Source organism: Drosophila bipectinata, chromosome XR, assembly GCF_030179905.1.
Source record: "Drosophila bipectinata strain 14024-0381.07 chromosome XR, DbipHiC1v2, whole genome shotgun sequence".
NCBI lineage: Eukaryota > Metazoa > Arthropoda > Insecta > Diptera > Drosophilidae > Drosophila > Drosophila bipectinata.
In genome coordinates, this window is record NC_091735.1 from 20,773,180 (window position 1) to 20,787,948 (window position 14,769).

At 30.4% G+C, this 14,769-nt stretch overlaps 1 protein-coding gene across 3 annotated transcripts in view; it reads left to right on the forward strand.

Moving 5' to 3' along the window:
* Positions 1–1,995: 1,995 nt before the first annotated feature.
* The window catches only part of mamo (maternal gene required for meiosis), a 148,276-nt gene continuing 135,502 nt past the window's right edge, over positions 1,996–14,769 (forward strand). For all 3 annotated transcript variants that reach the window (XM_043212896.2, XM_043212898.2, XM_070283130.1), the window contains exon 1: positions 1,996–2,481. The gene's annotated coding sequence lies outside the window, so the exon portion shown is untranslated. The remainder of the gene's footprint in view (positions 2,482–14,769) is intronic.

Sequence of the window (14,769 nt, forward strand, 5' to 3'; positions counted from 1 at the left end):
ATTCCCACCCCAGGTTTGTTTTTTTTTCGAAGCTTATCAGTGCTTCGTTATTCTATTCGATATTGAAAAGGTAATTTGAATGTTAAGTAGAAAGAAGAAATTGTTTTAATAGAGAGGGAAATAAATAGTTAAAAAATAATTAAAAAAAATAAAATACAAATTCTTCAGTCTGTTTCGAACTCGTACTCAAAAAAGTCAAATGTAAAATGTAAAATAAAGATTAAGAGCCTTTTGATAATAACCTTTAGAGTTTATTAACTCAGAACTAACATTCTTTGTTCTAAAAATTCATAATTATTCTGAATGTGTGTTTATTTTCTGAACTTGAACTTTGAACTATGAACCTGTGAACCTGTGAACCTGGGAACCTTGAACCTACTTTGTATGCTTTGGCAAATAAAACAAGAATAATGCTCTGAAAGTCAAGGAAAATGGAAACTTTTTCAATGCCACACCACAGACTTGGTCGTCTTGTTCTTCTTCAGCTACGTCTCCTTGTTGTTGTTGGGTAGCATCATTTTCCTCTTCTTCTTCTTATAGCCATGTCTGATTAAAATATGCCAGAGTGTTAAAAAGAGACAGCAGACTGAAAGGGAAACATAAAAGTGATGACGTCAAATGGCCAAAAAGTTCCTTTATTTTTTGTTGCTTTTCAAGGAAAATTTCAAGTTAAAACTTTAAAGAAAACAGGCACTCAACAGGCACAAAAAGAGATAGCTAGCGAGAGAGTAACAGAGAAAGAGTTAGAGAGGTAGGAGAAGATAATTTAAAGGTTGACTTTTATGGCTCACTGTTGTGGCGAAAAATGTTATAATTAAGCCACATGTTGCAGTCGAAAAGTTTGTCATTCTAGCTTCAGGTGGTTTCAAAGACAATTGAGGGTAAAATATTAGAAGATTTATAGAATTAAATAAAAGAAATACAATTTAAAGGAAATATGATAAAAATTATTATGAGTATTTTTAATATTGTAAAGAAATAAATTTTGCAGATTAAAAAATTAGTATTTAAAGCTTAAATCTCTACATATATTTCCTTTAAATTTGTGATTTCTTTTGAAAACATATTTAAAAATCAAATTAGGAAAAAAATATAAAAATTTAAAATAAAATATATGTTCTGGTCTTCAATTTTCACATTTATTTATTTTTTAATAACTTTTTTTATTCTAATTTTGTTATTATTTTAATCTTTGTGTTATTTTTAAATACAAATATTTGTATACTTTTTTTTTTTAATTCAACCCCCATTTCTCCAAGTGTATGTGTATATGTATGTATGCATGATACTTGAGGCAACAAAGCAGACAGTTAACAGACTTTTCCAGTCAACAAGACCAACAACATGTGACTATAAGGCATTGCCGTTCAACTTTTAACCTCCCTCCACGCCCCCAACGGCCCCCGGTGTTTTTCTTACCCCATTTCGGGGGTAATTAAAATAGTGAAAGTTTTACTTAACTTTTTGCAATGAAAACACAGTTTGGTGACATTTGCCATAGCCTACATTTGAGCTCAAAAGACAAATATGGAAAGTACTTCCGAAAAAGTAGACGAAAAACTTGACTTAATTATGTGTAAATATTTTCATAAAGTATATTTTCATTATTAATAGTTATTATTAATAGTTAAAGACTAAAATACTTAAAATTTGTGTTTATTAATTTATTTTCAGCATATTCTTCAAAATTCCAAATTTCAACGAAGAAGAAAGCGTGTAAAACTCAAAGAGAAACCAAGAGAAAAAGGAAACCAAAAAGCTAAAGGCACAAACAAATTCTACAACACTATACGCAATCTCGGCAAATCGAAAGGCAACTCTATCCCGAACAACTCTACCAAAATAACACGCTACAACTCTGGCAGCGCTCTCTGGCTATAAAATATAGAAGAAAAAATAAAAATAAAAACAACCAACATTCTCTCTCCCTCACACACACACACACACAAACACACACATACATAATCAGAGATATATATATAGATATATCTATATGATCCAATAGTCTCTCCCAAGAAGAAAAACAACCACACAGAATCGACGAAGATAAAGCAACCAACTGGACCAATTAATCGTTTATGGATAAAAAAAAACACCCAACAAACCATTAAAAAATAAATAAACTTTCGAACTTGGAAAATCATTTTTCATATTTTCGGAAATCACATGAATCAGTGTTGTAAAACGGCCACAAAATTATAAATTTCGGTGTGCAAAAATAGCAAAGAAAAGCAAAAAACAAAACAAAATTCAAATAATAAAAAAAAGACTTTAAATAAAAGCAAATAAAGTCGCTAATATAACCAACACTTGCTAACAACAAACAACTATAACAACAACAACAAAAACAACTACATCCCAACAAAAAAACAACAACAAAAACGACGAAGACGACGGCCCCCGGACAAAAATCAATTGAAAAATTGAAACTTATGGATTGCTGGACGGGTAACGCCCGACTGGCGAGTGTTTTAGTTTAAGGTAAGTTTAGTATTTATTTTATTTTTAAAAATTTTTAAAAGTCTTTACCCCAAAGGCCACAAAACTTTAATTAAATTTATTGAATTTTTTTCGCGATTTGTTTCTTTACAATACTGATTGTCTAATTTTCTAATAAAAATTGAACAGTTTATGGACTATAAGTTAAAAGGATTTAAGGGCAATACAATATATATAAAAATAATAATAGCTGAATTTGGGAAGTACCTATGACAGTTAGTTGAGAATTATAACAAAAAATATTCAAACCTTCTATGCCATGACTTAATTTATGCTTTGAGGGCTTTTGAAGTTTTTTTCTAAAATCTATTCTGTAGAAATTTAAAAAAATAAGGGGTTTTTATACAAAAACATAGAATTTCCAACTCGAAACAGGGAAGGTAGCGGCTGTCAATCAAAAGTACAAAAAAAAACGGAAAAAAACGACTGACAGCCATAGAAAAAAAAAATATGATGACGGCCATAGAAATATATATAAACAAAATATATATCTGACTTTGTGTGTGTGTGTTTTTTGGCTAATTTTGGAAACTGCAATTAACGCACACTCCGGCACGTACACACAAACTAATTAAAACAATTTTGCAATTGTGCAAAAAAAAAAAAAACAGAAAAAAAAATGCTCAATTTAAAATGAGAAACCTTCAGATGAAAACAAAGCCAAAGTTAAAACGCCATGTTTGGCCATACAATTGTTTGCCAGCAAACATACACACACATTGGCACACACCCTCATAAAAATATATATGTGTATTTTTTTTGCGATCTTTTAACATTCACTTCCCATTGTCAAAAAAAAAAAACGCAGACGACTTCCGCTTTGATCAACTCAAAAAAAAAAGAAAAAGCACCAAAAAATAGCACACAAAAATTTGCCAAAAAATATAATGAAATAAAATAAAAATCTTTGTTGTTGTTGTGGTGGCTTGCATTAAGAAAAGATGTGTTTTTGTTGTTGTTGTGGCTTGTTCCCTCCTCCTCTTCTTCTCATTATGATCCCATATGCGCTACGACCTTGGCCTTCACAAATAAAATACCGAAAAAAAAACGAAATTATTCGCAAATAATTTTTGCAGTCTCTTTTTTTTCCTGATTTGTGGTTTGTTTGCCTTTGTTTGATGTTTTTAGTGAATTGCCCCGAAGGGGGTGGGGCAGCCAGGGGTGGTGCCGCTTTTATGGTTAATTGTAAGGAAGTGATTTGGTGATTTCTTTTCCATTTGCCATTTTTAAAAATCATAATTAGGAAGGGTTGTAAATGGAAATTGAAAAGATTGCCAAAAAAGCATGATAAAATTATGCTCATAATATGTACTAGATTTATATATGTTTGTTATGTTTTAAATAAATATGTTAAAGCATATGTTAGGAAAGCTTAAGTACTTATTTGATGTTTTATAAAATTTATTAGGAACTCCTCTTTAAAGATCTTCAAAAATTTTTAAAGTAAAAAGTGCCAGAAAAGAACTATTAAAACTAAGAATAAAAGAAATAATCTTTAAAATTTACAAACTAGCATAAAAATAAAAAAAAATATTAGAAAACTTAATCCATAAAAGAAAACTGTTCCCTAAAGGGTTTTGTCATGCAACATTATTTTTTTTTCTTTTTAATTTTCCCCAAGATGAAGATTTTTTCCATTTTTCTCAATTTCGTATTTTTCCCATTTTTCCGCTTAGTTCCCAGGGTCGGCGGCACAAATGCCTTTTCTCATTTTCTCATTAATAAAACGTTAGCACCCGTTCGGGCCAAACAACCCAACAGCCAAAGTGGCCAAGTGCAGGAGAGTACTCGTATGACAAAATTAAGGCCTAATTGATGAAACGGCACAAAAATGGCCAAAGCTAAAGCTAGTGCCAGTGCCAGAGCCAGAGGTAGAGGTAAAGACAGGCCAGGTTATTTCTATTGATTGAATAAGAAGGGAAAAGATCGCGGAAAGAGTGCGGAAAATGCCGGCGATGCCGTTGAGTTGCAAAGTGAAATGCGAATTGCGAATCGCCATACAGTCTCTTACATAATTATGTGCAATTTATGCGCAACGTGACAAATCAATTTTACTTACGGCCCCGTTGCCGTTTTTTTTTCTTACTTTTTTTCCTTAGTTTTTTTGTTTTTTATTTGTTTGTGTTTTATTTCTGTGCTGTCTTCTTAAAAAAGCGTTGACAGCAAACAGATCTCGCTGGAAATTCGCACGCTCGATTGTTGGCCAGAACCGTTAGCAAATAATGGTCTAAACAAGAAAAAAAATATAAAAAAATAAACCTAACTTAGTTTATTATTTTAACAAAGTAAATTTTAAAAGCTTTTTTTTCTCTTTATAAAATAACTTAAATAATTTAATTAAATAATTTAAAACTATTTTATTTAGTTAATTTGAAATAGCTTTGAAGGAATTTTTAGGACATTTCCTTTAGGAATATACTTTTGAGGTATCTAAAAATATAGACAAATCCGAAAAACTGAAATTTTTTTTACTTTTATTGATTTAATTTTGTTGTATAAAAAAATTTGGATATATTATTATTTTATAAATTTTTAGAAAATGCACCAATAGAGTGTTTTCCTGATTTTTTCAACTTGTTTTTAAATTAAACCCCATTTTTTTTACAATTTCACATAAACTATCAATATCTTTAAACTAAAAAAGTATTTTAGACCATTTCTTAAAGTAAACTTGATACTTTTTTTATAAACATTTCACTTTACTTCCGCATTCTTTAAACAGTTTTTTATACAAACACTCTCATTTTCCAATATTACGCATACGCCGCGTGGTTGCGTGTTAAATTTTTATTCAACTCCAATTTTTTGCGCTGTTGTTTTGTTTTCTTCAAATATCAAAACACACGCAGCTGCACTGCCATTTTTTTTATGTAATGCACTCTATATATCATTTATACTCCATATGTACATAGTTTTTTTTTTATTATCGAAAAATGCGTGCTCAGCTAAGCATTGAAAGAAAAAGAAACAAAAGCCGAGAAAATGCATGAAAATAAATAAAGTGAATTGCTCACGATGCCACAACGTGCAATTTGTAATTGTTTTTGTTGCAATAGTGTGTGCCACGCCCAATAGCGCCCACACGCTTGATTTTTTTGTGGCGCCTGTCTTAAGACTTATTACGGACAAAAATAATGAAAACTGAACGAAAAACACTCGAAAGTCACACGTCAGAGCAAAAAAGATAAACCAGAGTCGAAGTATTTCAGATACAATGGAATAGAGTGTGGACCCACGGGTTTTATTTTTATTATTGATATTATTGTAAGGTGATCTGACCAGGTGGTTGAGATATACCTATCAGCAACATAAATACATAAATATATTAATATAGGTGGAGCGCTTGAGTTTCTGCATTCTTTTTGCTTGTGATTGGCATTAAAAAGATTGTTTAAATGAAGGCACTAGACTTGTCAACGCGAAGGATGTATCTTTAATATAACGAGTGAAAAGCAACGAGTCCATTTAATATCCAAGCCTGGTCGCTCTTTAATCTTATTAAAAGTTTCTTAATGTAATCTTAAATAAGAAAGTATTATTCTTATTTTATTATAGTAAAATATAATTATTATATTAAGTATGACTAGAAAATTATTTATGAGCTTGAAAAAAATAAAACGGAGCTCCATAAGTAACGAGTGAAAACTAACGAGAACATGCTTGCACTTTGCTAGCCTGGTCACCCTAAAAAAATGTATTTTCTTGTGTTTTCTTGATTTTAATGAAATATTTTCCTACTTTTTATTCTAACCCCTCTAACCCCCAACCTTCTTTTATTTTTCTCCTATTTTTTTAATGCATTTCTTGTTGTGTAGCTTGTGCGTTGGCGTGTGTGTTATCGCTGTGGCATTGCCACAACTACAAACTACAACGCAATTATATGCAGGCCCCCCATCCCCACTGCCTCCCACAACCCACTCCACCCCTTTGTGCCCCTCTTGGGCTTCTTCCGCCCACGTGGCGCCTACTCGCTCGCACTCATTATTCAAATGCTGGGCGTGAGAGGGCAGAATCGCATTTGGGGAGGAGGGGATATCGCATTTTGCGTGCATCAATTATTGCGCATTTCTCAGTTGCGTTGTTCAATTTTTTTTTTCTTCTATATTTTTTTCCTATTTTTTTTTTGTGTTCGCTTGTGTTTTTATTTTTTATCTGACAGCCGCCTTCTAATTTACACAACAACAACAATTACCATTGTACAATTATAATGCATAACATTGGCCGAACAACTAAGGCAACAACCGCACTAAAAACAAGAACATGAAATAGGAAATATTATTAAATAAAAAAAAAGTACAGCTTCAGGGCCATGCAGGAAATTGTAGCTATTTATTTTTTTATAAGAGTTTTTTAAGACATTTTTTTAAAGAAAAAAGTATACATGTTATAAGAATTTATATTTTTTATCGAAGAATTTAATTTAATTTAAATACATTTTTTAACTTCTTAAAATTATAAGAACTTGTGCATATTAACACTATTTTTTTTTTAATCTCTATACCAAATATGTTATCTTTAATAATATTATAATATTTTATTATTGTTTTAACTTAAAAAGTTTAAAAATCTCAGATCTGGCAACTCATATTTTAGCACCTGCTTTTCACAACTTTTACCCTTTTGTAGTCCGGAACACATTGCGTATGCGTGATATTTTTTGTTCACTTTTTCAAGAAAAGGCATGCGTGGCTTTGTTTTTGATGTTGTTGGTGTTATTGGCGTTGCACTTGGCTGCGTGACACATTGTGTGACTGATTTTCCAACTAATAGTTGCAGGAATAACAGGCCATCAAGAAAAAAAATTGAAAAAAATGCAGGAAAAACTAGAAGATTATAGATGAATAGTATATGCTCTTAAGGGATATATTTAATTTGTAATTAAAGCTTTATAAAAATGGCAAAAAGATCTTAGGAAGAGATGCTAGTTTTACTTAAAAATATTTATATTTGGAAGTAAAATATTTTTATCTGAAATCTAAAGGATATAATGGACCGATTTGGTTCCATTTAGCCTATAAAGTGTGGGAATATGTAAGGAGTCTTTGGTTAAAATTTAAGCTAGATATAAAATCTTAATAAATTGACTTCAGCAAACAATTTTTAGACCAGCTTGAGACCAAATACCCTCTTTGCAGAGTACTACAAAAAATACACAAAAAAAAAGAAATTGTTGACATGCAAGCCAGGTCTAACCCATTGGCAATTAGCATTTTTGGCCAGAGTTGAATTTTTTTAAGCTTTGCTTTACCAAAAAAAAAAAAAAACAAAAAAACTAAATAATCATTGGAAAAAACAACAGAAAAAAATAGTGTACGGCAATATCTGATCGTGGTTTGCGTGTTCTCTTACTCTATATGTGTAGGTTTGTGTGTGTAATTGTGGATTAATTATAGCCAAGGACCCCACACAAGATACAAATAAAGATACAAAATGTATCTCTATCTCGTCCAGTGTGTGTCTGTGCAATTTCCGTCCAACAGAACAAGGTTAATTCAGTTAGCCATTGTTGTCCGTTTGTTCATTTGTTGCTTTTTTTGTCGTTTTTTTTTTTTTTGGTTTTTTGTTTGTTGTTTTAATTACGCTCAGAGTTACATAATCATTGCATCTGATGAACACGCACATGTACATACACAAACACACACTGGCTTATAAACTATACCATTTTATGGCAAAAAAAAAAAAGCTAAAAGAATTAGAAGCAGTTAATAAAATAACCCGTTAAGGGGTCTTTGGGTGACAATTTGTGCTTTTATTTTATTTGCCGGTCTTGTCGTATCCCATTTAAATTAGGCGAGTGTGTATGTCTTAAATAAAAACTACAATAAAATACAAATTCACATAAACTGGTTTTTTGGTCAACTTTTTTTGGCATTTGTGACTTAGAAATTGGAAAACATAAAAGAAGACACATCGTTGTGACTAATAAGTCATTAGTTTATTTAATACAGATTATGATTTATTTTAAAATAAAATAAATACTAAAAAATAATTTTTTTAAGATGGAAACTTTTTTTTCAAACCAAGTAGCTTACTTAGTAACTTAACTCGTTTACTTAATCAAATAATGTATGAATGAGAATTGAATTTCTTCTCTTTTTTCTTCTAATAATGAAAAACCTTTTATTTAAAATATTTTTTTTATTTAAAAACGAATAATTTTTTAAGTCAAATCGCAATCTTTGACTAAAAATTTCACCAAAAATCACCCCAACGGCGAGAATCGACAACCTCCTAAGCGTGTCTTGACCATTGCAAAATGTTTCCCATGACTTTGGCCCGAAAAGGCAAACCAAATGAAATTAAAATAAAAAACTAAACAAAAAAATGGCAAAAAAAAGGGGCAAAAAATGTGGCTAGAAAAAAAAGAACTTTCGAAAGTTGTGACGAAAAGACAAGAGGAAAGCAGAAAAAGAAGCCACCGAATGGCGAAGACGGAAAAAATTGCATAAATTTGGCATAAATTATGCTCTCACCTTAAGCAACTCAATACCCCACTTATCACACTCCTATTTTTTGTCTAGATATGTCTAAATATTTTTTGCAAAAAATTTGGAAACTATTTTTTTAGAAAAAATTTAGGATATAAATGAAGGCGTAAATTATCAATTGTTCAATTGCTTAATTGTTAAGGCTTGTTAATTATTGTGGGTTTTGTTAAATAAATGCGGGATATGTATATATATATATATATATATAAATATATTTGTACTATAGAAAAAAAATAAGTTTAATAAAAGAAAGAGTAAAACAGAAAAAAGAGGGTGCGGATCCGAAAGAGCAAGTGAAAGGAAAAGTTAAGGCATCATCTCTCAGAGAAAGTATTTTAATACAAGCTTTTAAGTTTTGTACTATTTTAAACTATTTTGAAGATATTATAAAATGTAACTTTTAATATATGCATTATTATTTAGATTAAGTATATTAATATTTATACTATTATTATATACTTTTTATTGAATTGATACTATGAATTATTGAATATTAAAAATATGAATTCAATATTTCCTGTTCCATATAAAAAAAAATTATAAAGCTCAACAATGCACGTTTAATGCTAAGGCAATTTAATAATGTGCTTAAAATTTATAAATATTAGGATGTAAATATATTTTTAATTACTATATATACAAAACTATACAAATTTAAAAAAATTGACAAATGTTGAATACATTTATATTTATTGATTTATTTTCACTTTAAACCAACTATTAATTAATCAAACTTTGAATTTAAATTTCTGGCAATCAAATAAAGCAACTAATTTGCAGAAATAATGGTCATAAATTTGCACATTTCAATCTAGATAAGTGAATAAAAAAAAAGAGTGACGAACAAAATATGTTCGGCCAACCCAGCCATAGTCCCACATTAATTAAACGAATTTCGCCATAAAACCCTTTAATCAGATTCAGCGGATGATTAATAATATTTGGTTTTTATGCCTAAATCGAAGCGACAGAACGAGCGAAAAATTCGCGAGTCTATTGAACTTTCCAACAGCCGCCCCATAAGCTTCCCCTAGAACGACAAGAAAAAACGCCGAAAAAGTTCAATGAACCCCAAAAAAACGAAGTGTTGTAGTTGTTGCTGATAGTTCTGTTGCCCAAAGAGATCAACGACACGCACTACAAATGGCCAAAAAAATCCAACAACAAAAACTAAACCCCACATAGGCCTCAATTCGCGAAAAAAATAATGCGAAAGTCAATGAACTCACACGCACTATACGCACACTACGCAAAAAAAAAAGAGGCAGAGGCAGAGAAATTGGCAAAGTCAAGCGCACAAAAAAAAGTGCGTAAGCAAAAACAAGAAAAAAAAAATTGGCGAGATCAACGCACGCACGCATGTTGCCAAAAAATTTGCACGGTCTTCCTCTATTCTTGTTGCTATATTTTGCGCGCTTTTTCGCGCTCTATCAACATTTTCTTTTCAAAGTCAAGTTGAAGAGCAAATGCGTGCGAGGGTGTGTGTGCGTGTGTTGGCGATATTTTTTGCAAATTCTCTTGCTGCTCTCGGGCTCACTCGCTCGGAAGCTCTCTCTCTCTCGCCATTTTTCTAATCGCTCTTGTTAAAGATTTCTATTATTTTTTTTTTTTGCTGCTTACGCAATTTCGCATGTTTGGCAAACAAAAAAAATAATAAAAAAATAATCATCAGCGTTTATCAGTCATAGATACAAACACAGACATATACATACGTATATTAGTTAACATATATAGGAACCATATGATTGAATTTCTGGGCAGATAACTCCTATATAGGCCTAGGGAAGTATCAACCATCAAGTATATGAAGCTCTAACTGTAATAATGCTTTGTTATCGCACAAAAAATACAACAAAAAAACTAGAAAAACTTGCAAAAAAAGAGAAAAAGGCACGTTCGCAGCTTTTCAAGGCATGACAATTAGAAACGATCATATGGGGCTAAAAAAATGCGATAAATGACAAGGGAATCATGCTTAAAGACAAAGAAAATATTATACAAAGATAAATAATATATGTATATAAATAAATTTAGGAAATAGTGGAAATATTTATATAAATCATTCTGATATTTCTTCTTCTTTCTTTCTTTATTTTATATAGTTTTAGTACAAGAAAGACATATAGACATAAAGTATATAAGAAATATACATGCATACACCATTAGGTTTGATATTAATATTAGAATTTGTTTTACAAAAATGAAATAAAATATATTAATGGAATTAACTTTTCCTTAACTTTCCCATAATATATTAATGGGAAAACCCACTATTCCTTTAATATTCAAGTCAATATTAATTCAAGTCAGTAATATTCAATATTTTTTAAAACTAGTTTTTAATTTTTGAAAACCACCTAAAATAATGAAAATTTCCCATCCAAACCCCCACAATTTAAACAAAATATCACTTTTGCCATTTAAAGACACTGAAAAATAAATGATAGGCTTTTGATTTAAAGGCAGCTGTCTGTTTGGCCAGCAAGTCCAGTTGTAATTCCCCAACTTTTGACCCCTGAACTCGCCAGACTCCCAAGAAAATGCATTAATCAATGACAAGAAGAAAAAAAATGCTGAATTTTTGCAAATGCCGAGTCTCTTCCGCAAAAAACCGACAAAAAACATATGTTATCCGTATCTATTAGATTTCCGTATGTGGGTCACACACCAACGCATTGCAAAAATCATAAAAATGGCAAAAAAAAACAAATGAAAGAAATCGCAAAAAAAAAAAAATAATTCGCACGCACTCAGCCGGCTGCGTAGATTGCGTATACGCAATGTATGTCAAGGACAGAAATGTGCGAATTTTTTTTGTTATATTGCCCCCGCCCTTGCTCGCGCTCTTTCCCCCCACTATCTGGCTCCCTGTCTGTCTCTGTCTAGAGCTCTCCCTCGGTTAATTTTTCCAAAAGCTAAAAAGCTAAAATTAGGAAAAAAAAAAAAAAAAACCGCCACCTACTGAACTAATTTGCACAGTGTATTCGTGTGCGTGGCGATAGCATTGAATTTCATCTGTGCGACACCACACAACCCGCTAGAAATATTGCTCGCACTTTTCTGTTTCTTTTTTTTTTTTTTTAGGTTTTCCCTATTTTTTTTTTTGTATTACTACTATTTTTTTTCGCAACTATTCGCAATTCACGCCCACGGTCAAGCCAAAGGTCAGGCCAGTTGCCAGCTGCCAGTTGGCAGTTTCCAGTTCGCGGATCCGCGAAACAAAAGCCAAACACACTGAAAAATCCACAAACGAGTGGCCATCATATTGTCTTTTATTTTTATTTTCTTCTATTTTTCTTTCTATTCTGTTATTATATTAAAAGTTGAAGATGGGGATAAAATATAACTTTTAAAGAAAAACTATAGAAAGTAAAATATTATCTAGCTATTTATGCATATTTGTAGCTTAAGTTTTATAATTCTTAAGATATAAATTCTATGAATACTTAGTTTTAATTATTTTAAGTATTATAAATATAAAAATATATAACTACATTAGACAAATAACTCTCCTACAAAAATATTCGTAAAAAACTGTTTCTTAAAATGAATAAGACTGCAAAGATCATTTTTCATTTTTCTATTGACTTTTTTATATTCCTTTCCATGTTTTTAATTTTTTTCCTTAATTTTATAAATTCTTTTATAAATATCATTACCAAAGGTTTCAAGATAATATAGTTAGAAGTGTGTTTAAATGGTTAGTTTTATAAACATACTTGTAGGTTTTAAAGTAAGTGGATATTTTTTACTTCTATAAGCCATAGATTTCATTTATTCAATTTATTAATTTAATAAAGTATTTTTTCTTATGTTAAATATAAAATGTAATTATAAATTTATAGAAAAGCTCTAGCTTTCTGATTTTTGTTTTAATTCTAATGCAAAAAAATTGATCTTTTCAAAGAAAAAGTTAGTAAATATGCTATCACTTTTATATGATCTAAAATTATTGAAATTGAAAAAAGAAAACTTAAAAAATTAATAAATATTTTAAGGATTTAAGATTTTAAAATTTCTTCTAATTTTTTAACCTGCCCAACAAGACCTTTAAATTTTCAAAAGAAAGAGTATTATTTCGCAAACATAAATAGGCAGCCGAGTATCTGTATCCGCCTTTGTATCTGTATCTTCTGGGATCCCCATCCGACTAGCAGCTGCTTCTGGGCTTTCTGGGCCCTCTCTTCCCCTCGCCCCCCTCGTCCTCCTCTGGGGCTGGGGGCCCAACGCCTCTGTGTCCCACTATGTATGTCAAATTTCCAATTGGGTCGCACGCACAAGCCACTTTGTTGTTATATTTGCGAATATGTTTCTTCTTTCTATTTCTTTTTTTTTTTTTGCAGTGTGTATGCCTGTGTGAGGTTTGTGCTTTTGCGAATTTTGTTGTTTTTTTTTTGTGCTTTTTTTTTGCGAGCGCGTTGATCGCGGAAACGAAACAAAAACTTTTTTGTTGTTGCCCGGCGTCTATCGCTTCTGTATCTGTGTCTGTATTTGTATCTGTGACTATGTATCTGCATGTGTGTGTGTGTGGGGCAACGCATTGCGTAATCGCTGCTGTACTCTTTGCTGAATTTTTGTTGCTATTTTCGCAGTTCCTACTCGTGTTGTTATTGCTTTTCTCTGCATAGTTTTTTCTTTCTGTGTGGACAGCAGCTTGACAACAAAACAAAGCGCCGAGTGCCGAAAAAAAGCCAAAAATATGTAGTAGTTTGGGGGGGTTTAACTTGGTGGCTTTTGCCTAGTTAGCGCCTTATAAAAAAAGACTGCAAAAAAAAGCCCACATTCATATGTAGATGTGCGGTGTTTGGCGGCACAAAAGCAGTTAGAAGTCAAATTTCGCAACAAGCAAAAAAAAAAAAAAGAGAAATAAAATACATTAAAAAAATCCGCAACATTAAAAAAAAGGCAAACCAAAAACCTGAAAAAGAAGAGGAGAAATTTTTGGACAAAATCAAGATTTGAGAGCTACATGTGCCATGGGCTAAAAAAACTAAATATTTTTAAGAATTTCGAAATAGAAGATCCATTACCAAGTTCCGGGAAACATATTTCTAAAGGTTATATTTAAAAAAAACTATAATTATTCTTCCTTAAAAAAGCCAAAAAAGGTTGTTTAAGATTATTTTTAATAAAAAAAATTTATCAAATTAAATAATTAAACATTTAACATTTCATATTATGAGGATTATTGGTAACATTTTACATTCAATTATTTAATAACTAGTTAAAAAAAATAAAATAAATACGAACGAAAATACTATAAAAACGAAGAACTTATATTTCTTGTAAATTGTTTGAAACTAAAAATATTAAAAGTTAAATTAATTATAAATATTACTTAAATATGCCGAGAACTGTTCAATAAAAATATCACAAAATGTAGCATAAATTAAATGCAATTAATCGAGTAAACTTGTTTTAATTTGGCTTGTTTTAATTTGGAACTTTAAAAGTATAATTTGGAACGTTTTATATATAAAAATTAAATTAAATTAATTTACATTATTTTTAATTTGTACATTAATTTTTATTATAATGGACTTTTTTTGTATGCTTGCATATTATTTGTTAGGTTATAATTCAATAAATTTAATAAAAAGTTCCTTTTTAATTTTAGCAAGACATTTTTTTTAAAGCATATCTTTAACAAAAAATAATTTTAAAAAATTAAAAGGTCTATAATTTAACCAACAAGATCTTTTCAAGTTGCAAGTATTTTAAAGTAATTCCATCTATTTTAACATAAACACTTGAATATTTTTATCGTTTACTTTAATTGATT